This window comes from Chenopodium album, chromosome 24, assembly GCF_948465745.1.
Source record: "Chenopodium album chromosome 24, dcCheAlbu1.1, whole genome shotgun sequence".
NCBI lineage: Eukaryota > Viridiplantae > Streptophyta > Magnoliopsida > Caryophyllales > Amaranthaceae > Chenopodium > Chenopodium album.
The window spans coordinates 16,906,097-16,928,770 of record NC_137857.1 but is presented as its reverse complement, the minus strand read 5'-3'; the positions used below and the strand labels follow the sequence as shown (position 1 = coordinate 16,928,770).

Below are 22,674 nucleotides of genomic sequence, written 5' to 3'. Positions count from 1 at the left end.
TAAACACAAGGGAGAATCGGGACAAAGATAAAATAAAATAAAATGAAAATAAACAAAGGATGAAATAAAACAAAACCACGACAAATAAAATAAAATATAATAAAATAGAAGTAAATAAAATAAAATAAAATAGGAAAATAAACTAAAACTAATAAAATAAAGAAAATAAACTAAAACACTCCAAAATTACCAAAATAACTAGAAGCTTTAATAAAGAGAAAACAAGAGAATAAAAGGTAAAATAAGGGAAAATAAACACGAAAATAACCTAAACACTACCCCTAGGAGTGACATAAATGTCACTTATCAGTGGTGAACCCAGAAACTCAAAAAGCCCCACTTAACATATAATCACCAATTGATAAAATCGTATAAAAAGAGAAATAAAGTAGAAAAAAAAACCTGAAGATAATTTGACCATAGATCATCTTCATCGTCGGCGGAAGCTTCATCGGGATCCAACTCCTTTTTCGTCAATTGATTGCGCTTGGTGTTAAACTCCGACTTTAAAACTCAGTAAATAACTCCATTTTGCATGTGTTTGTCTGGTGCTGTGGGATGGAGCGCGAAGGAGAAGCGGTGGGTTATGCCGCTGCTAGAGTTGGTTGTGGTTGTAGGCGTAGGGTTGGTGGTTGTTGTAGTTTGCTGGCGTTAGGCTAGTGATTGCTAGCGATCTGAGGTGGTGATTAATGTTGAAGGTGGTGATTGAGGGAATGAAGGTGGTGATCTGAGGGAATGCAATGAGAAAGGAAATTAGAGTTGAGGAATTGAGGGGAATGAAACGGCTGGAGAAGAAATAGGAGTTAGGGTTTGAGGGTTTTATTTATTTATTTTTTGTTATTTGTATGTAAAGTTTTTTTTTTTTTTAATTTTAATTTTTTTTATTTTTACATGATATAGATCGGTTAACAAATAGAGGCGTTCTATATTGTATAGTGTTATATTTGGATATGTCAAATAGAGCTGTTAACTTAGATAGGCGTTCTATAGGTTTCAAGATACAAAATGCTTATCATACATAGGCGTTCTATATTATTCTAGAGATCGCCTTTGTAACTTGACAGTTATATATTGCGTGTTGCTTATTCCACTTTTTGTGGTAGTGTTTATTTGTGATAAGTGATTGAAACTTTAAAAACCACTATATTCCATGTTATTTTGTGTTAAACTTTGTTGTTTTGATCATTTTGAGTTGATTGGAAACATAAAGTTTCAATTTTTGTGATAGAAATTTGGTTATCTTCATGTTGGAAGATATAATTTTCAAGGATTCACAAAATTTAGATGTTGGAATTTTCATTTGAACATTAAAGTTCATATTTTTCCAACTTCCCCTTACTTTGTCAAATTCTCAAGTTTAATTTAAATTGATTAAATTAAAAGTGAGAAATTGCTCAACTTTGTTATTGCACCAAGCAAAACCAATTTAATTAAGAATGGTTCTTGGAATTATTTTGGTTATTTGCACTTTGAAATTTTATTAAGTTGGACTTGTTTAAAAATTTTCATTTTTGCTCATTAAGTTAGTTCTAAAATTAATTTAGAATTAATTAATTATGTCTCGCGAAATGGGATCAAAATCCCGAGGCCATGGCACGCAAAACGAGGCAAAAACCACACTTAGCTAGCCGAGTTCATGTTATTGTAGTTAACTTAGCAATTCGTTATCTTCACAAGTATCGGATACTGCTTGAAGTTAAGCTAAGTTATCGACTTACAAGCTTAAAATGAAGCAAGAAGAGCTACATCAGTTGTAAGGTCGTATGTTTTGTTTAAAGACCTTTTAAGCCAAAGGCTGGAACAAGTAATGGTTATTATGTTTCATAATCAGCAATTGATCCGTTTACACACGGAAAGACTCACATTCAAAGTAATGAGCAATAGTTGCAAGATTTATTTGAATGGCATGGTTATCCAAGCGTTGAGTCAAGAATGCTTGATTATAAACAAACATTTCCTTAACATGATAAACTCACTAAGTCTAAGTCATGGGCTTGATTTGCATTCCAAACATCTTTAGCAATGTCACGTCGACAAGAACGATAGTTGCTCGAATTGGAATCATTCTAAGACAAGCAAGTCTTACTTGTTGAAACCGACAAAGCAGAGAGCTATTGTTCTTTGTATAGACAATTGACTCCAAAGGCTAAAGAGGATTCTATTACTTCAATGTTTCACAAAGAATTTGAAAGGATATGGCTATAATGTGAACAAACTTGACCTGAGTAGCTCAAGAGTCCAGTGAAGTACAGAATCGACTTGGCAAGATATCAAAACGTCTAGATTAGATCGAGAAATGTTTGCTTGAGCCAAGCGTGACCATCTCAAAGTTATGAATGGAAATTTTCATTAAGAACTCCACAAAGAACATAGTGTGTCCTCACGGAGACCTCGATGTCATTTGAAAATGACTCGAACGATGATGGTTCACAACCCTTCCTATAAAGTTCTTAAAGATTTGCACAAATGACTAATGTTACGCTAAACAATATATCGAAGCTAAGAAAGGATGCCATATTCAGTTATGGATAGAAATAACTTCTAAAAGTCTTTTCAAGTATATGTCTAAGGCTCTTAGTCTCAGTGGGAGTTCACTAGCTCAGTGTGAGCTAAGTGGCTCAGTGGGAGCTAGGTGGCTCAGTGGGAGCTGAATGGCTCAATAAAGACTAAGATAGCTCAAGTGGGAGCTAACTGTTTGTTTCACAACAAACTTTTACCCAAAGATAATATACATGTCTCTTTGTAAGCATTCAAGTGAGACTACGGGCATTACCTCCACAACCTAATTGAGAACAAAAATATTTGTTGCTCTAAGTAGTGTCTTTCTGGAAAGTAACATGTTTCCAAAACGACAAGTGGGAGGAAAATGAACTCGATGACCATCGAGCTTAGCAACAAACTGGAACTAAGAATCTTGGAAGACCTTAAAGGACTTCATGAGAATGCTTTATCAAGAATACTCAAAAGGACTTTACAAGTGCCTTAAAAGAGAATTCATTACTCACAAAACATTAAAAATGTTGGAGTAAGATCAACATAATAAAGGGCTTTGAAAGCGCCTTAAAACTCAGTGTTTGATGCAATTACCCCGTATAGGTATAGAATTCACCAAAGGCTTGGATTGAATCCTATAAATTTTCTATTAAGTTAGAAATAAACCTAAGACTTACAAGAAAAGGAATAATGTCTTGTAAGATAGCTACGACAAATCCAAATTCCGAATGATGTTTAAAGGCCATGAAAATCCGAAATAGACTCCATGTTTGAAAATCATGTTCGAAACTTGATTAATTTGCATGAAGGATGAAAGATCCATCGATTGCAAATAACTTTTCAAGGAGAAAACTAACAGATGTGGAAATGTATATGCATACATAGCTAGATTGGTTGAAAAGGAGATTTTATTAATTTCAAGGAGTTGATTTTAATAAAAACATATTCACCAATCGGAATGCTTAAGTCTTTTCGAGATTGATCTAGCAAAATTGCACATATGAAATATGGCAAAATAGATACCAAAACCGCCTACCCAAAATAGGATTTTGGAAGTGACTATGGAATAGTCTAAGGGTTTTGTAAATCTAAATAATGCTAGATTTGAAAGTAATTAAGCACATGGAATCCGTCATGGGATTAAAGGAAGCATTGCATGAAGGAATTGGAACGTGTTTTCTCATAAAGTTAATAAGAGGATTGACTTATGGAGAAACATAGAAATTCTGATGAACAAGAAGTTTAATGGGAGCAAAAGTAATGGTCCAACAAGAAGTTTACGAACTCTGTTGTGAAACAAATATCAAATGCTAAATGCTTAGATTTGAAAGTATTTTTGACAATGGACCGAGCTAAAGACGATACTTAGTACATGTTGGGAATTAAGTACTATGGTATAGACTTAATTAAATGTTTAAATGAGTAAAAGAAATTACCATGTTAAACATGAAGGACTTTGAAAGGCTTTCGACCTATATGTATGAAGCTAAGTAAATAATTGAACTAAGTATAAGCTAGGCTAAGTACTAAGTCAAACAAGAAAGACTCTAGTAAGAGACTTTCAACCATATCATATAGCGAACAATTTGGCAAGACTCAGTGTAACTGTATGAGCTAAATGTCACATGGATGGAATAAAATTGAGAATCATTCTAGCATTAAATCCATCATGTAAAGCTATGATATGGAATCGTCAGATGACTTACATGCTTATAGCATGTGAAGTACGTATATAATACCAATCGGCATTAATCTAAGTATTAGATCAATATATTATAGTCAAGAACATCCATAGAACTTAGATAAGTAGTTGGATGAGTTCTTGACGCATGGAAACAAATATAATTTGAGTTTTGATGTTGCAAACACAAACCTTAACAAGGATTAGATCCTTAGCAAGGAAACCATTTATAAGAACGAGGCAAGAAGTGTCGTGGCTTGAGAATGGTAACATGGATATACATCCATGTATAATGTGCGGAAATTTAAGATAAATTTCCATGATCGCAAGTGATTAGAGTATTCCAAATCATTGTGAGTCGTTTGGAGTGAAATCCATGCAAGGTATCATCAAAGAGTCTACTAAAACATATGTAGAGAATATTGTTGCCTTAAAGGCAATAATAAGATAGATGTTAAATGGAAAAGTTCGTTTTTGAACGTTGATGATTGTAGGTTGTCAAGTAGAAGGTCTCAAATCATAAAAATGAGTGGGAGCCATTGCTTGGACAATAAATCCTGAATCACATGTAATCCATTAACACTCTCAAAATTTTATCATCTTATTATGGAAATGGTGGATAATGAAGATGCTAATGTTTGCAAAGTAATTATAACTAAACCTATGCAATAAGTGAACAACAACATTCATAATTTCATGAAAGAAATCAAGCATATCAAATATGAGTGTGATTTCTATGAATGTTTTATGAAGAGTACTACTCTTAAAACATTTGGGAAAAACCATTTATCATAAGATGAAACATTGTGAAGTTTCATAGTGGAATAAAATATTTCTAAATATTCCACAAAACTATTTAATTGTGGTTTAGAATTAAATAATGAGTCCATTCGATTTTAATAAATATTCAAAATACGGTATCAAGTCAATGGCTTGGATAAAGAAACACCTATTAAGTGAACATTGAATATTTTAATCGAAAATTATCCCTAATCAAGGTCATTTATTTGTGGACGATTAATGACCATTAGAGATTAGTTTGTAGTATGATTTATAGCACTGTTTCTTGTGCTATGAGGATATAAATCATTTGCACAGGTATTGGTTTAGAACCATACTGGATCGACCTATGAGAATACTTTAAGAGATTTAAAAATCGTCATAAGTATTTTTCTCATTATTACTATCGAAACTCTTTTCCTCGACCATGAGTAGTGGGAGGTCTCTTGTTTGAGTACTAGTCCGTTTTTGGTATCCGTCAAACGTCTGCCGTATCTGGAGATTATAACGACATATATTGGGCGGCTAGGTCCTCTTAGCAAGAGAACCTACATTACAAGACAGGAAATGTCCCCCTACTAATAATAGGGAACATGTCTTGTTATTTACAAGGCCTCTTGAAGAGCGAGACTATGAAAATGCATGGCCGTGCTCGGATGGATTTTAGAAATCATCTGCTTATTGACAATCAAACTCGGATTTCGAGAAACACTTCTGGACGTAACAGAGATGACGAGTAATCTTACTCTGTAGTTCATGAAGAGACATAGGAAAGGGGCTATACACTAAATGCACAAGTGGGAGATTGAATGGAATGGTGTCCTTTGAACAAGTGTATTATTCTGATAGCGGGTTCAGAATTATTAGAAAGCTAATACATTCAGTAAGGTCAAGTGATCGGAATGCCTGGGTAGAGGCCGCTTCCAATAAGTAATATTAATATAATTAATATTACAGCTTAATCTTGACTGAACCCTTCGGGTCACACCCAAGCAAAATATACGAACCGACTCGACGAATTAATTCGGAAAAAATTAATTCGTCGCCCGGGTATCAAATATTTAGACGTCGGAAATTTGAGCATGGAGCGTCGAAACCGAGCGTCGGAGAATCTCAAATGTCGAGCCAACATTTAGGATTTGGCGAGACAGGAAAATGCTTCAAGTAACAAGGAAAGTGTGCCCAATAGTAGCGTGCCACGTGGCAGCACACATGGCAAAACGCCATGTGGCAGCACACGTGGCATCACGCATGGCAGCCACGTTAGCAGTCGCCATGTGGCAGCCGCCACGTTGGCAGCCACCAAGTGGCAGCGTGCCACGTAGGCAGCATGCCACGTGGTAGCGCGCCATGGTGGCGGTGCGCCACGGTGGCGTCACAAGTGGCAAGGGGCCGTGGACCCGGGGTGAAGGGTCATGGTCACGGGCCAAAATAAAATGGCCTCATCGAACCCAACTTGGGGCTCAAGGTTGGGTGACACATGGTTAGTTCACATTGCATGTGAAATGCCTTGGGGACCAAGTGAGAAAGTGGCCCACTCCTAACCATGTGACACTTGTTACTTGTTCCTTGGTTTATTTAACTAAGGGTTGAATTCACCTATCTTTCCATGTGGGATCTTTTTGTGAAAAGTTGCACATTGAAAGATGAGTGGAATTCACAAAGCATACTTCCTTATAAATAGTCATGGCATGGCTTGAGAATTCTTTGCTTGAGTGGGAGTTAGAAAGAGCATTCCGTATTTTGGGAAAAACTCTTAAACTCCATTAACACTTGGGTTTATGTCGGACCTTGCTAACTCCAAAGTAACGGACCTAAAAAGTCGTGTTCGTCCTTTGTGGGTGGATACCGTTGGAGGCACGGCATTTGCGGTGCTCAAGGCTTTCAAGTAAGAGCCCGTTTTGTGAGGGCAAAGCTCGCTTCAAGGGTATGATTCGTTCTTCCTTTTCTTGTGTTTATTTATGCTTTATGGTTTTATTAAATACGAGTGGTTCCTTGGGTCGGGGTCGTTTCCGCGGTGAGTTGGACTCACCAAACCCCAACAGCGGTATCGGAGCCCCGCTCGTTTATTTTTATAATCTTGTTTTTCAAGGTTTATTTTGGCTTATTTTTCTGGTTTAAGTTACTAATTAGATTAGTAGCTCGGTGTTATTAATTTTAATCCCGTTTTGTAATGTCGAATTTGGCCCAGAACCTAGATTTTGGCCCAAAAGTAGTGAATTTTGGGTAGGAAAGGCGTTCTATTAAGGTTTTTTGTCCCTTGGGACTGTGATTTTAGCCAAATTCTGACCATTAATGCCTTTTTCGAGGGATTTTTCATTTTTCACGAAAAATTTTAAGTCTTTTATAACCTTGAAACTAATGGCATAACTTGTTGATTATGTGGTTGATTATTTGCATTATTTTCTGCAATTTTTAGTCTCCTTAAAGCACACTTACTTGGTAGTATTTGATGCTTAAAGGTTGATTTATTTTCACACAATTGCAAACTAATTTCTTTTTAGTGTGAAAATTTTTGTTTTGAGGCTTCCTAAGTGTTAAAGATTCAATCTTTCACTACCACAAAATGGACAATAGAGAACGCCTAAAATGGGCAATAGAGAACGCCTTAGAGGCGTTCTTCTGAGGGGGTGCCCTATAAAGTCTACAGAACGCCTGTTAGAGGCGTTTTATAACTAATAGTATATAGAACGCCTATCTAAGATAGGCGTTTCCAATTCTATGTAAAAAACAATTAAAAAACAAGAAAAACAGAACTGTCATCTTAGGATAGGCGCTCTATATCCAAATAAATAGAGAACGCCTATATAAGATGACAGTTCTCTTTTCCTTACTATTTTTTAAAAAAAAAAATTATTATTATTATTAATATAATAATAATAATAATAATAATAATAATAACAACAAAAATAATAATTCCATAAGAAGTAATACACCATAATTTTATCATTGTATTAATTTAAAAATAATTACAATACAATATACAATTTCAAAAAAATTACAAGTCAAGAAATAAAAAAAGTCACAAAATTATCTGCCAGTTTTCATTTTATAAGGCAAATGTTAATTGCTGTCGAATTCCATCCCACCTCCATAGATATTTCTTCACCCTTTCAATACCTGCGGAAAAATTATGAGCAATAATTAATTCCAACATTTGAAACAAAATTCCCCCAAAATAAAAAAGTCAATTCAATTCTATAACATTTCATGACAAATGATTAGAAAAGTAAGACCATAAATTTAGCAACTCTATGAAAATAATACTCACAAGAATCACTGTATCTTCTAACTATTTCATACTCTCATAGTATTGATTTACCAGCAACAATGAAAATAAGAATTTTTCCTTAAAAAAAAATTGAAAATTAGAGTTTTAGATCGAAATTAAAAATCAGAAATTTTAGATCTAAAATAATGACGAACAATTTTAGATATATTATAATTGAATTTACAACCAAATCTAAAGATTAATATCAGAAATTTTAGATCTAAATAGATTGAGAATTAAACACAAACTAGTTGTTGCTAGTTCATTCATTTTGGAAGTGGTAGACGGTGGTTGAATTGTGGGTGGTGAACCCAGAAACTCAAAAAGCCCCACTTAACATATAATCACCAATTGATAAAATCGTATAAAAAGAGAAATAAAGTAGAAAAAAAAACCTGAAGATAATTTGACCATAGATCATCTTCATCGTCGGCGGAAGCTTCATCGGGATCCAACTCCGTTTTCGTCGATTGATTGCGCTTGGTGTTAAACTCCGACTTTAAAACTCAGTAAATAACTCCATTTTGCATGTGTTTGTCAGGTGCTGTGGGATGGAGCGCGAAGGAGAAACGGCGGGTTATGCCGCTGCTAGAATTGGTTGTGGTTGTAGGCGTAGGGTTGGTGGTTGTTGTAGTTTGCAGGCGTTAGGCTAGTGATTGCTAGCGATCTGAGGTGGTGATTAATGTTGAAGGTGGTGATTGAGGGAATGAAGGTGGTGATCTGAGGGAATGCAATGAGAGAGGAAATTAGAGTTGAGGAATTGAGGGGAATGAAACGGCTGGAGAAGAAATAGGAGTTAGGGTTTGAGGGTTTTATTTATTTATTTTTTGTTATTTGTATGTAAAGTTTTTTTTTTTTAATTTTAATTTTTTTTTATTTTTACATGATATAGATCGGTTAACAAATAGAGGCGTTCTATATTGTATAGTGTTATATTTGGATATGTCAAATAGAGCTGTTAACTTAGATAGGCGTTCTATAGGTTTCAAGATACAAAATGCTTATCATACATAGGCGTTCTATATTATTCTAGAGATCGCCTTTGTAACTTGACAGTTATATATTGCGTGTTGCTTATTCCACTTTTTGTGGTAGTGTTTATTTGTGATAAGTGATTGAAACTTTAAAAACCACTATATTCCATGTTATTTTGTGTTAAACTTTGTTGTTTTGATCATTTTGAGTTGATTGGAAACATAAAGTTTCAATTTTTGTGATAGAAATTTGGTTATCTTCATGTTGGAAGATATAATTTTCAAGGATTCACAAAATTTAGATGTTGGAATTTTCATTTGAACATTAAAGTTCATATTTTTCCAACTTCCCCTTACTTTGTCAAATTCTCAAGTTTAATTTAAATTGATTAAATTAAAAGTGAGAAATTGCCTCAACTTTGTTATTGCACCAAGCAAAACCAATTTAATTAAGAATGGTTCTTGGAATTATTTTGGTTATTTGCACTTTGAAATTTTATTAAGTTGGACTTGTTTAAAAATTTTCATTTTTGCTCATTAAGTTAGTTCTAAAATTAATTTAGAATTAATTAATTATGTCTCGCGAAATGGGATCAAAATCCCGAGGCCATGGCACGCAAAACGAGGCAAAAACCACACTTAGCTAGCCGAGTTCATGTTATTGTAGTTAACTTAGCAATTCGTTATCTTCACAAGTATCGGATACTGCTTGAAGTTAAGCTAAGTTATCGACTTACAAGCTTAAAATGAAGCAAGAAGAGCTACATCAGTTGTAAGGTCGTATGATTTGTTTAAAGACCTTTTAAGCCAAAGGCTGGAACAAGTAATGGTTATTATGTTCCATAATCAGCAATTGATCCGTTTACACACGGAAAGACTCACATTCAAAGTAATGAGCAATAGTTGCAAGATTTATTTGAATGGCATGGTTATCCAAGCGTTGAGTCAAGAATGCTTGATTATAAACAAACATTTCCTTAACATGATAAACTCACTAAGTCTAAGTCATGGGCTTGATTTGCATTCCAAACATCTTTAGCAATGTCACGTCGACAAGAACGATAGTTGCTCGAATTGGAATCATTCTAAGACAAGCAAGTCTTACTTGTTGAAACCGACAAAGCAGAGAGCTATTGTTCTTTGTATAGACAATTGACTCCAAAGGTTAAAGAAGATTCTATTACTTCAATGTTTCACAAAGAATTTGAAAGGATATGGCTATAATGTGAACAAACTTGACCTGAGTAGCTCAAGAGTCCAGTGAAGTACAGAATCGACTTGGCAAGATATCAAAACGTCTAGATTAGATCGAGAAATGTTTGCTTGAGCCAAGCGTGACCATCTCAAAGTTATGAATGGAAATTTTCATTAAGAACTCCACAAAGAACATAGTGTGTCCTCACGGAGACCTCGATGTCATTTGAAAATGACTCGAACGATGATGGTTCACAACCCTTCCTATAAAGTTCTTAAAGATTTGCACAAATGACTAATGTTACGCTAAACAATATATCGAAGCTAAGAAAGGATGCCATATTCAGTTATGGATAGAAATAACTTCTAAAAGTCTTTTCAAGTATATGTCTAAGGCTCTTAGTCTCAGTGGGAGTTCACTAGCTCAGTGTGAGTTAAGTGGCTCAGTGGGAGCTAGGTGGCTCAGTGGGAGCTGAATGGCTCAATAAAGACTAAGATAGCTCAAGTGGGAGCTAACTGTTTGTTTCACAACGAACTTTTACCCAAAGATAATATACATGTCTCTTTGTAAGCATTCAAGTGAGACTACGGGCATTACCTCCACAACCTAATTGAGAACAAAAATATTTGTTGCTCTAAGTAGTGTCTTTCTGGAAAGTAACATGTTTCCAAAACGACAAGTGGGAGGAAAATGAACTCGATGACCATCGAGCTTAGCAACAAACTAGAACTAAGAATCTTGGAAGACCTTAAAGGACTTCATGAGAATGCTTGATCAAGAATACTCAAAAGGACTTTACAAGTGCCTTAAAAGAGAATTCATTACTCACAAAACATTAAAAATGTTGGAGTAAGATCAACATAATAAAGGGCTTTGAAAGCGCCTTAAAACTCAGTGTTTGATGCAATTACCCCGTATAGGTATAGAATTCACCAAAGGCTTGGATTGAATCCTATAAATTTTCTATTAAGTTAGAAATAAACCTAAGACTTACAAGAAAAGGAATAATGTCTTGTAAGATAGCTACGACAAATCCAAATTCCGAATGATGGTTAAAGGCCATGAAAATCCGAAATAGACTCCATGTTTGAAAATCATGTTCGAAACTTAATTAATTTGCATGAAGGATGAAAGATCCATCGATTGCAAATAACTTTTCAAGGAGAAAACTAACAGATGTGGAAATGTATATGCATACATAGCTAGATTGGTTGAAAAGGAGATTTTATTAATTTCAAGGAGTTGATTTTAATAAAAACATATTCACCAATCGGAATGCTTAAGTCTTTTCGTGATTGATCTAGCAAAATTGCACATATGAAATATGGCAAAATAGATACCAAAACCGCCTACCCAAAATAGGATTTTGGAAGTGACTATGGAATAGTCTAAGGGTTTTGTAAATCTAAATAATGCTAGATTTGAAAGTAATTAAGCACATGGAATCCGTCATGGGATTAAAGGAAGCATTGCATGAAGGAATTGGAACGTGTTTTCTCATAAAGTTAATAAGAGGATTGACTTATGGAGAAACATAGAAATTCTGATGAACAAGAAGTTTAATGGGAGCAAAAGTAATGGTCCAACAAGAAGTTTACGAACTCTGTTGTGAAACAAATATCAAATGCTAAATGCTTAGATTTGAAAGTATTTTTGACAATGGACCGAGCTAAAGACGATACTTAGTACATGTTGGGAATTAAGTACTATGGTATAGACTTAATTAAATGTTTAAATGAGTAAAAGAAATTACCATGTTAAACATGAAGGACTTTGAAAGGCTTTCGACCCATATGTATGAAGCTAAGTAAATAATTGAACTAAGTATAAGCTAGGCTAAGTACTAAGTCAAACAAGAAAGACTCTAGTAAGAGACTTTCAACCATATCATATAGTGAACAATTTGGCAAGACTCAGTGTAACTGTATGAGCTAAATGTCACATGGGTGGAATAAAATTGAGAATCATTCTAGCATTAAATCCATCATGTAAAGCTATGATATGGAATCGTCAGATGACTTACATGCTTATAGCATGTGAAGTACGTATATAATACCAATCGGCATTAATCTAAGTATTAGATCAATATATTATAGTCAAGAACATCCATAGAACTTAGATAAGTAGTTGGATGAGTTCTTGACGCATGGAAACAAATATAATTTGAGTTTTGATGTTGCAAACACAAACCTTAACAAGGATTAGATCCTTAGCAAGGAAACCATTTATAAGCACGAGGCAAGAAGTGTCGTGGCTTGAGAATGGTAACATGGATATGCATCCATGTATAATGTGCGGAAATTTAAGATAAATTTCCATGATCGCAAGTGATTAGAGTATTCCAAATCATTGTGAGGTCGTTTGGAGTGAAATCCATGCAAGGTATCATCAAAGAGTCTACTAAAACATATGTAGAGAATATTGTTGCCTTAAAGGCAATAATAAGATAGATGTTAAATGGAAAAGTTCGTTGTTGAACGTTGATGATTGTAGGTTGTCAAGTAGAAGGTCTCAAATCATAAAAATGAGTGGGAGCCATTGCTTGGACAATAAATCCTAAATCACATGTAATCCATTAACACTCTCAAAATTTTATCATCTTATTATGGAAATGGTGGATAATGAAGATGCTAATGTTTGCAAAGTAATTATAACTAAACCTATGCAATAAGTGAACAACAACATTCATAATTGCATGAAAGAAATCAAGCATATCAAATATGAGTGTGATTTCTATGAATGTTTTATGAAGAGTACTACTCTTAAAACATTTGGGAAAAACCATTTATCATAAGATGAAACATTGTGAAGTTTCATAGTGGAATAAAATATTTCTAAATATTCCACAAAACTATTTAATTGTGGTTTAGAATTAAATAATGAGTCCATTCGATTTTAATAAATATTCAAAATACGGTATCAAGTCAATGGCTTGGATAAAGAAACACCTATTAAGTGAACATTGAATATTTTAATCGAAAATTATCCCTAAACAAGGTCATTTATTTGTGGACGATTAATGACCATTAGAGATTAGTGTGTAGTATGATTTATAGCACTGTTTCTTGTGCTATGAGGATATAAATCATTTGCACAGGTATTGGTTTAGAACCATACTGGATCGACCTATGAGAATACTTTAAGAGATTTAAAAATCGTCATAAGTATTTTTCTCATTATTACTATCGGAACTCTTTTCCTCGACCATGAGTAGTGGGAGGTCTCTTGTTTGAGTACTAGTCCGTTTTTGGTATCCGTCAAACGTCTGCCGTAACTGGAGATTATAACGACATATATTGGGCGGCTAGGTCCTCTTAGCAAGAGAACCTACATTACAAGACTGGAAATGTCCCCCTACTAATAATAGGGAACATGTCTTGTTATTTACAAGGCCTCTTGAAGAGCGAGACTATGAAAATGCATGGCCGTGCTCGGATGGATTTTAGAAATCATCTGCTTATTGACAATCAAACTCGGATTTCGAGAAACACTTCTGGACGTAACAGAGATGACGAGTAATCTTACTCTGTAGTTCATGAAGAGACATAGGAAAGGGGCTATACACTAAATGCACACTTGTCTGGAAGGATAAGTTGGAGATTGAATGGAATGGTGTCCTTTGAACAAGTGTATTATTCTGATAGCGGGTTCAGAATTATTAGAAAGCTAATACATTCAGTAAGGTCAAGTGATCGGAATGCCTGGGTAGAGGCCGCTTCCAATAAGTAAAATTAATATAATTAATATTACAGCTTAATCTTGACTGAACCCTTCGGGTCACACCCAAGCAAAATATACGGGTATTAAATATTTAGACGCCGGAAATTTGAGCATGGAGCGTCGAAACCGAGCGTCGAAGAATCTCAAATGTCGAGCCAACATTTAGGATTTGGCGAGACGGGAAAATGCTTCAAGTAACAAGGAAAGTGTGCCTAATAGTAGCGTGCCACGTGGCAGCACACATGGCAAAACGCCATGTGGCAGCACACGTGGCAGCACGCATGGCAGCCACATTAGTAGTCGCCATGTGGCAGCCGCCACGTTGGCAGCCACCTAGTGACAGCCACCAAGTGGCAGCGTGCCACGTAGGCAGCATGCCACGTGGTAGCGCGCCATGGTGGCGGTGCGCCACGGTGGCGTCACAAGTGGCAAGGGGCCGTGGACCCGGGGTGAAGGGTCATGGTCACGGGCCAAAATAAAATGGCCTCATCGAACCCAACTTGGGGCTCAAGGGTCGGTGACACATGGTTAGTTCACATTGCATGTGAAATGCCTTGGGGACCAAGTGAGAAAGTGGTCCACTCCTAACCATGTGACACTTGTTACTTGTTCCTTGGTTTATTTAACTATGGGTTGAATTCACCTATCTTTCCATGTGGGATCTTTTTGTGAAAAGTCGCACATTGAAAGATGAGTGGAATTCACAAAGCATACTTCCTTATAAATAGTCATGGCATGGCTTGAGAATTCTTTGCTTGAGTGGGAGTTAGAAAGAGCATTCCGTATTTTGGGAAAAACTCTTAAACTCCATTAACACTTGGGTTTATGTCGGACCTTGCTAACTCCAAGGTAACGGACCTAAAAAGTCGTGTTCGTCCTTTGTGGGTGGATACCGTTGGAGGCACGGCATTTGCGGTGCTCAAGGCTTTCAAGTAAGAGCCCGTTTTGTGAGGGCGAAGCTCGCTTCAAGGGTATGATTCGTTCTTCCTTTTCTTGTGTTTATTTATGCTTTATGGTTTTATTACTTATGAGTGGTTCCTTGTGTCGGGGTCGTTTCTGCGATGAGTTGGACTAACCATACCCCAACACCTCCCTTGGTTGAAGGGGAGGTATTACCATGAGGATTGGACTTTTCTTTCATCAACTCGTCCCTTTGGTTGATTGCGTTGCCTTGCTCCAATGCATAAACACCCTTACTAGAAGCAGCATCCCTTCTCCTTTATAACAATCATCATAGTGCTTTGCGGCCTCCTCTATGATGCACTCCACTTCATTCTCTCCTTTGTTCATGATAGGACCGCCGGCCGCGGCGTCTAGGCTTGTTCTCCCTTGAGGTGTGAGACCTACATAGAAAGTGTGAATGAGTTGATACTTGGGTATCCCATGGTGTGGGCATTGACGTTGAAGTTCTTTGTATCGTTCCCATGCCGCACTTAGAGACTCACCACTCTTTTGGTGAAAACCTTGGATCAAAGACCGAGCCTCGGCAGTCTTCCTATCGTTATAAAATCTCCTCAAGAAAGCTGTAGTCACTTGGTCCCATGTTGTGAGAGAGTTAGGGGGCACCTCATTCTCTAACCATTGTAGACCTCTCCCAATTAAAGAAAATGGAAACATCTTGAGGTGAATATATTCTTGAGTCACTCCATTGGCCTTTATTGTGTCACAATATTTCTCAAACTTTTTTTAATGTTCATGAGGACTCTCAAACTTTCTACCCTAGAATTGTTTCCTCTCAATCAAAGCAATCAAATTGGGCTTGATCTCGAAATTGTTGGCTTGAGTAGTAGGAGTTAAGATCCCACTTTGCGCTCTAAAGGCTTTGGGAGCCCCAAGACGACTCAATGGTGTATTCTCTACCATTTTAGGACCTTCTTCACTCTCGAACTTAAAGGTTGAGAAAGGGTTGATTTCCGGACTTGATGATAAATTAGGGCTATCTAATTCTTCACTTGATGGTGAAGAGGGTGGAGTAACTTCTAATTCTCTTACTCCTTCTTTCGTCGGGGTGTTTTCTACTCCTTGCTCTCGCTTCTCTTTGAAGTAAAGATAAAGACCTCTCTAGCTATGGATCGATGGGAATCAAAGACCTTGAGCGGGTTCGTCCTCTGTTCATACAACAAAGCTAAGGAGAACGTAAGCACTGACAAGTAAAAAAGTAGCAAACACTAACAATTAAAAGACGAGATAGCCTCAAATAAGCAATGAAATAGCAATGGAAGCCGTCTCCCCGACAACGGCGCCAATTTGATAAAGGAAATAATTCCGCCATTAGACAACTACACCTAAATCAAATACAATTTATAACACTCAACTAACCTAATACGAGTATATGGCAAGAAGAGGGATCGAACCACAGGGAGAAGCACATAAACACCGCATTCATCACTAGACTTTAAGCTATCTCGAGACTAAGAACGGGAATAACTAAGAGATTAACCTAAGAGTAAAATGAATTAAAATCAATATAACTAAGCACCAAGGGGAATGGGTAAATGTAGGTGTCATTTGAACATGCAATAACATAGAAGCAAATCGATAGTGAGCTAAACATACATGAATATCAAAGTAAGGTCCCATCTAGCCACCTTCCGGGGTTAATCGGTTTCTTCTAACATAGCCTCTATGTTTCCTTAATAGAACCATATATTGGGATGTGCAATCAAAGAACAATCGATAATAATGAACCCTAACTAAGTCAACTTCCGTTTCATGTTAGCAAAGATTCACCTTTAATCAACTAACAATGTGCACTTGCAAGAAGATTAAAGAATATCAAGCATGCAAAGGTTTTGATCACATTCAATTCAATTCCAACACTATAAGCATGAACAAACAACAACTACATCATCCCCACACCCTTGGCTAAGTGACTACTCACAAATCATATTGAAACAATATCAATCATCAAGCATCAACATGATTAATAAGCAAAGAAAGAGAATCAAAATAAGCAAACAAAATAAAATGCAAAGGTAAAGAGAAAGAGTAAGAAATTGCTCATTAATTGAAGTTGACGATCTGCAAAGGTTGAACAAGTTCCTTCTTCCAAATCCAAGCTCATCAATGGAGAAATCCACACTTTCTCTCTCTACCAAAGGTAAACTAAGGGTGTTTCTCTCTCTACAAAATGGGGAAAAATAGTCTTGTGCAAAGAAAAACATCACACCCCGAAAAAGGAAAAGTCAAGGGGTTTAAATAACAAAACAAAACAAAGAGGGACGGAGGAGGTGGTGCGTGTGCACAACAACTCCCGTGCGCACGCACAGAGAGGCCTGCGCGCACGCACAGGTAGGTCTGCGCGCACGCACCCCATGCTGCTGCTGCTAGCGATCCCCTCGAGCCAAAGATGCACGGTTGCTGGTGAGCTCAAGTGCGCTCTCGAGCATCATGCTCGTACGATGGTGATGAAAAAGGTAGCCCAAAAATCTTCACTTTTGCGCACTCGGGACCATGGCATGTGATGATGGTGATGCACGAGAGCGCTAGCCATGAGTGGAAGTTTGTTCCTTGCCTTGAACTTGATGAGTGACATTTATGGCACTCATTTGGTCCCTTTTTGGATGAATTTCATTCCATTTTATTACTCCTTTCTTTAGTTTTCCTTAGTTTTATTCTTGTTTTCTTCATTTTATGCTTTTTGTAGTTAGTTTCTCTATTTTATGCCTTTTCTAGTTTACTTGTTATTTTTCTATTTTACTTGCTTTTTATCCTTTGTTTGTAGGTTGTGATTGATTGTCCAAGAATTCCCGAGCTTCCTCTACATGATCTTTCATTGTTTTCATGCCTAAAGCTTGTGCAAGAAGTTTCAAGTCAAAGAGGGGATCCAAGGGGCATGCTTCAAGGCCTTGTATATGCCTTTCTCATGGCTCATTTTCTTCAAGATTTCCAAGGAAGTTTCTTCCTACTTTTTCCTCCATCATCATCATCTAGGATGTGTGCACCGCATGAGCTAGGACGAAGAAGAAGAAAGGAGGCTGCCAGTTATGTGCGGGCGCACTCGGGGAGTGTGCGGCCGCACATATGTCGTGTGCGGCCGCACATGAGGTGTGTGCGGGCGCACCTTTCTAGGTGTGTCCCGTGCGCACTGCTCTCTCTCCTCCGAGCGCCCGCACCGGCGTGGGTCTATTCTTGGCCGTCAAAACCGACCTTCTCCTTTGTATATATAGTTATTTCCTTCTATTTTTGTAGTAAGAAGTTTCATAATAGAATTAGATCATATTCTTAGCTTAGTGGAGAGCTTCTCTCTCTAGATTTAGGGTTTAGTTTTAGGAGTAGATTTTAGAGAGAGAAAGTGAAGAATTTTAATGGTGATTGAGAGATTGAAGATCCAATGGTGACAATTGTATTGGAGATCTACTCTATTATCAATGAGCATTTCTAAACTCTATCTCATTTATTGTTTTGTTTAGTATTCATATTTGGATTGTTTGATTTTGATTAGAATTTGATGATTTGATGATTGATGTTTGATTACAGTAATTGTTCTTCTTTGATTGTTGATTTCTTTAGTTGATTGGTTGAATTGATGATGTTGCTAGAGTAGTTGTTTGGTTAGGGATTTGGTGAAGCTTATATTATGTAATGGATTGATGTAGCTTGGGGATTTTGATGGAGTTAATGATGTGATTAAATTGGTTAATTGATTATGTGCATGTGTGTGTTTGATTTAGGCTTGATCACCCTAGTTATTCATACTAGATTGCATTGTAAGTTCACATTGATACGGACCATTGATTTGTGGCTTGCATTTACACGATTGAGGTGTCTTGTGATGTTTCCTAGCTAGAGTTTATCGTAGTTGACGCTAGTTAGACCTCTAGGAGAATAGCTTGATATGCTCTTTTGGTTGCATAATTAATCATCCCTCACATTGCTTGACTTAGTCAACTTCCTAAACCAATTTGCATTGTTCATTTCTAATATAAGTGAATCCTAATCCCTAGTATTTTATTTGTTTGATTTCTTTGTCTTAGTAGTTGTTAGTGTCCTCTTTTACCCTTCGTCTTCGACCTAGCTTAGGCACATAATTGAAAGCACTTAGACATTACCGTTCCTTTGGGTTCGACCCTTGACTTACTTCTATACTTGTATTTTGGTTTGTTGAGTGTTTAAAAATTTTGTTTGGCTTAGGAGGATTAGTTCAACAACCTAATTTTCCCACGTCAAAATGGCGCCGTTGCCGGGGAACGGTGTCTATGTTTGAGTGTTTTTGATTGCTTGAGTCTAGGTCTTTGTGTATACTTTTCTTTTATTTGATTTTTGCTTGTTTTGTATAAAAATGGAAAATACCTCGTTTCCTCAATTTGAGAATGAGTCATTTTGGGTGTACTTTAATAGATTAGAGGACTTCATTAGTTACCATGGTTATGATCTTTGGGAGGCTTGTGAGATTTGTTATCATAATTTAACTAAGCAAACTAGAGACATTGTTGAAAGCATGTTTAATGGTAGATTTCGGGCATTGTCAATTGATGATGCTTGGGATTTTTATGTATGGTTTGCTAGAGATAGTTATAATCGTGGTCATGGTTGTTCAAATGCTTCTATTGATGATTGTTATGGTACATGTTCCATAAATAATGAATCTTGCATGCCTTCTTGTGCCCCCATCCCCCATGTTAATGATGCCACTCATATCTCTAGTGTTGATCCTCATCACATGCTTTCTCATAATTCTTTTCCTCATTATGTTCCTCAACTCTCTTCACCTTTGACAACCTTGGAGCCTAGCATTGAGTCTTCTTATAATCAAATTGGTGGTTCTTTGAGAAAATTGGAGATGAATTCTAATTTGAACCAAATGAGATGAGATATTTAAAGATTGTAAGAAGCCAAATGGAATTGTTGAAAAAGTTGGAAGAGAGCAATGAGGTTGTTTTTAGAAAGGATGAGGAGATGGAGAGTCAATTGTCATCAATATTGAATGTAAATGAAGTTTCTACTACTTTGGTAGATGTGGAACATGATGATGATGATTGTTTTGAGAGGCCTAAGGTGTGTGACGAGGACATTAGAAAGCCTATGAGTGAGGAAAAGGGTGTAGAGATGGATGTTCCAAAAGAGAGTTTGCATTTTGAACCTCCTTCCCAATTTGAATTTTGTTCCATTGACCCTTTACATGGAGTTGAAGAGAAACTAAAATGGTTGACTTCTCTTAATTTTGAGGAAACATTAATTAAAGTTAAGAAGGATGGGACATTGCAATTTTTGAAGCGTGGAGAAGTTGTGAGGAGAGAGAGTGAGGATGAGAAGGATGAAGTAGTCTCCATGGGAGATTGGATGGTTGAGGGTAATGAGAACCAAGAGGTTTTGAGTGTTAAAAAACCAATTGAAGAGTCCATTTCCCCACCCACCTCCCTTGATTGCAATTTCATTCCCCCATTCCTCAATTTTGAAGACCAACCTTCTTCCACCCCATCTCCTTTGTATGATGACCATGGTTTCTTGGAGGGTGAGACCTTGAGCTTAGATGATTTTTATGAAGAAGAGGTTCCATGTGATAAGGTTGAGGAGGTAGAACCTACTTTAGATGATTATGAAGATGAGAGTGAAGTGTTTGGTGAGGTTGAATCTCCAACTCCTATCTCAAATTTTCAACCATTGCCCTCCTCTTTCACCTTTGATGACCCTTTCTCTTCTACATTTTCCACCATTGAGATGGATGAGGCCTTTTTAGAGGGAGATTGTACTTCTCATGATTATTTTGAGCTACCTCCCAAGTTTGACCCTCAACCCTTTGATGAGCTTCCTTTGAACCTTGATCATGATTTAAAGCTTTTGAGAGCTCTCTTAGGGTGTGAAGTTTGTGAGGAGGATGTAATTGAGAATGAGCTTGATTTGAATGATGATGAGTTGGAGGAGAGCCCTTTGGATGTAAGTTCATTGGATGAGAGAGCTTGTGTTTCAATGGATAGTGGTGTAAGTGAGCAACCAATTCCTATTCCTTCACCTTACACCTCATTTTCAAGAAAGCTTGATCCTGTTCCCTCTTATCCTATGTCATTACCTTCTTTTCTCATATCCCCTCCTCTTGAAAAGCCTTTAGTCCCTCAAGTGCCTCATTTGATGACTTTTGAGGGTGATGGTGGGATTTTCAACCAAAAATATTTTGTTGGGAAGAGTATGCCTTCTTCTTTTTCTTTAATTTCTCTTCCTTTTTCTTATATCCTTGTTTTTCCATTCTCTCCTTCTTCTTCTTGACATACTTCTTCTCAACACCATAGGTGTGCAATATGCTTGTTGCATGCCTTATTTTTGTCATGTGCATACTTGCTCTCATATGAAATGTGTAGTAGTGCATTTGACAAGCTCTTGCGATCGTTGCAATATTATTTTACTAGAGCGGTCAAGCTTGGACCTTAAGCAAGCCTTTCTCGGGAAGTAACCCGTGTTTTAGATTAGATTTTCCTTTTCTTTTTAGAATAGATTTTTCTCTCATGGAAATTTTTGTGTGCCTTTTGCTAGGTACATGACTTGATATACTTTGGTGCTTCGATTTGGATCAAGAATCAAGGAAGGTTGACTCCTATTTTTGCTAGCACATGGAAACAAGGTTCAATTCTTGAGAAATTAGCTATGAAAGGTTTAATTGGGTCATTTGCGGGTATTTACACCCACCTAATATCCGGTAATATCCTTCCTTGCTCTTTCTCTAGTGGATGATGCCATGTTGGACATATGTTGGTTTGTTGGATTAATCTCCTTGTTTTCCCCACCCATGGATTATGTGATTTATGTTTGAGTGTATTGTCTCATTCAAGCTTGGGGGAGGGTATTCTATCATGTTTGGTGGGATTTTGATTCATATATGCTTTGCACCTTTGTATATGATTTTCCATGTTTCTTATATTTTGAAAACTCCAAAAAGATTTTTGTTTCTATCAAGGCAAATTTGCAATGTGTTTTGTTTTGTTCTTGTTTTGGACATAATAACATTTGGACTTGTATAATTGAATGCTTTTCTTCCTAAATGGTAACGGTGTGCACGGTTTGAGAGTACGCTTGGTTGATTCTAGGATAAAGCATGCTAAGGTAGTTGGTTAGAACTAGTGGGAACATGAAGCCGGATTCTACTTGTTTATGGCCCGTTTGGTAGTTGCTTCCTATATATAGTCGATTTGACACCAATAGTGAGTTTTTGCTACAACCATGTGAGTTCTATGTTTTTCAAGCCTTCTACCTTACTTGTATGAGCGGCATGGATCCTTGACTTTTTGCAAACCTAATCTTGAAACTTGACTCATAGATCTTGAATCCGAGACCGAACCATTTAGGGAGGAAAAAGGCACCTTTTTCGGGGAGGTATTTTTCATTTTTAGGATAGTTTATTTCATTCTTTATTTTTGGGTTTACATTTGCCTTCTTGCAACCATTTGAGCCTTATACCTTCTTTTCAAGCCACATCTTTAGATCTTTGGCCTTTTGTTTCATTCTCTTTCTTTTCTTGGTTTTTGTGAAGCAATTGATCATTCTTGATGGAGTTTGTGGTGGAGAAGTTGGAATGTTTGGTTCTTATGAAAGCAAGATTGTGTTATGATTTCTTTATGAAGGAAAATGA

At 36.6% G+C, this 22,674-nt stretch overlaps 1 non-coding gene across 1 annotated transcript; it reads left to right on the top strand.

Moving 5' to 3' along the window:
* The first annotated feature begins 15,492 nt into the window (after window positions 1–15,492).
* Window positions 15,493–15,598, top strand: LOC145612822 (small nucleolar RNA R71). Its single transcript, XR_014106739.1, has one exon. It is a non-coding gene; the product is annotated as a small nucleolar RNA R71 (small nucleolar RNA).
* The last annotated feature ends 7,076 nt before the right edge of the window (window positions 15,599–22,674 follow it).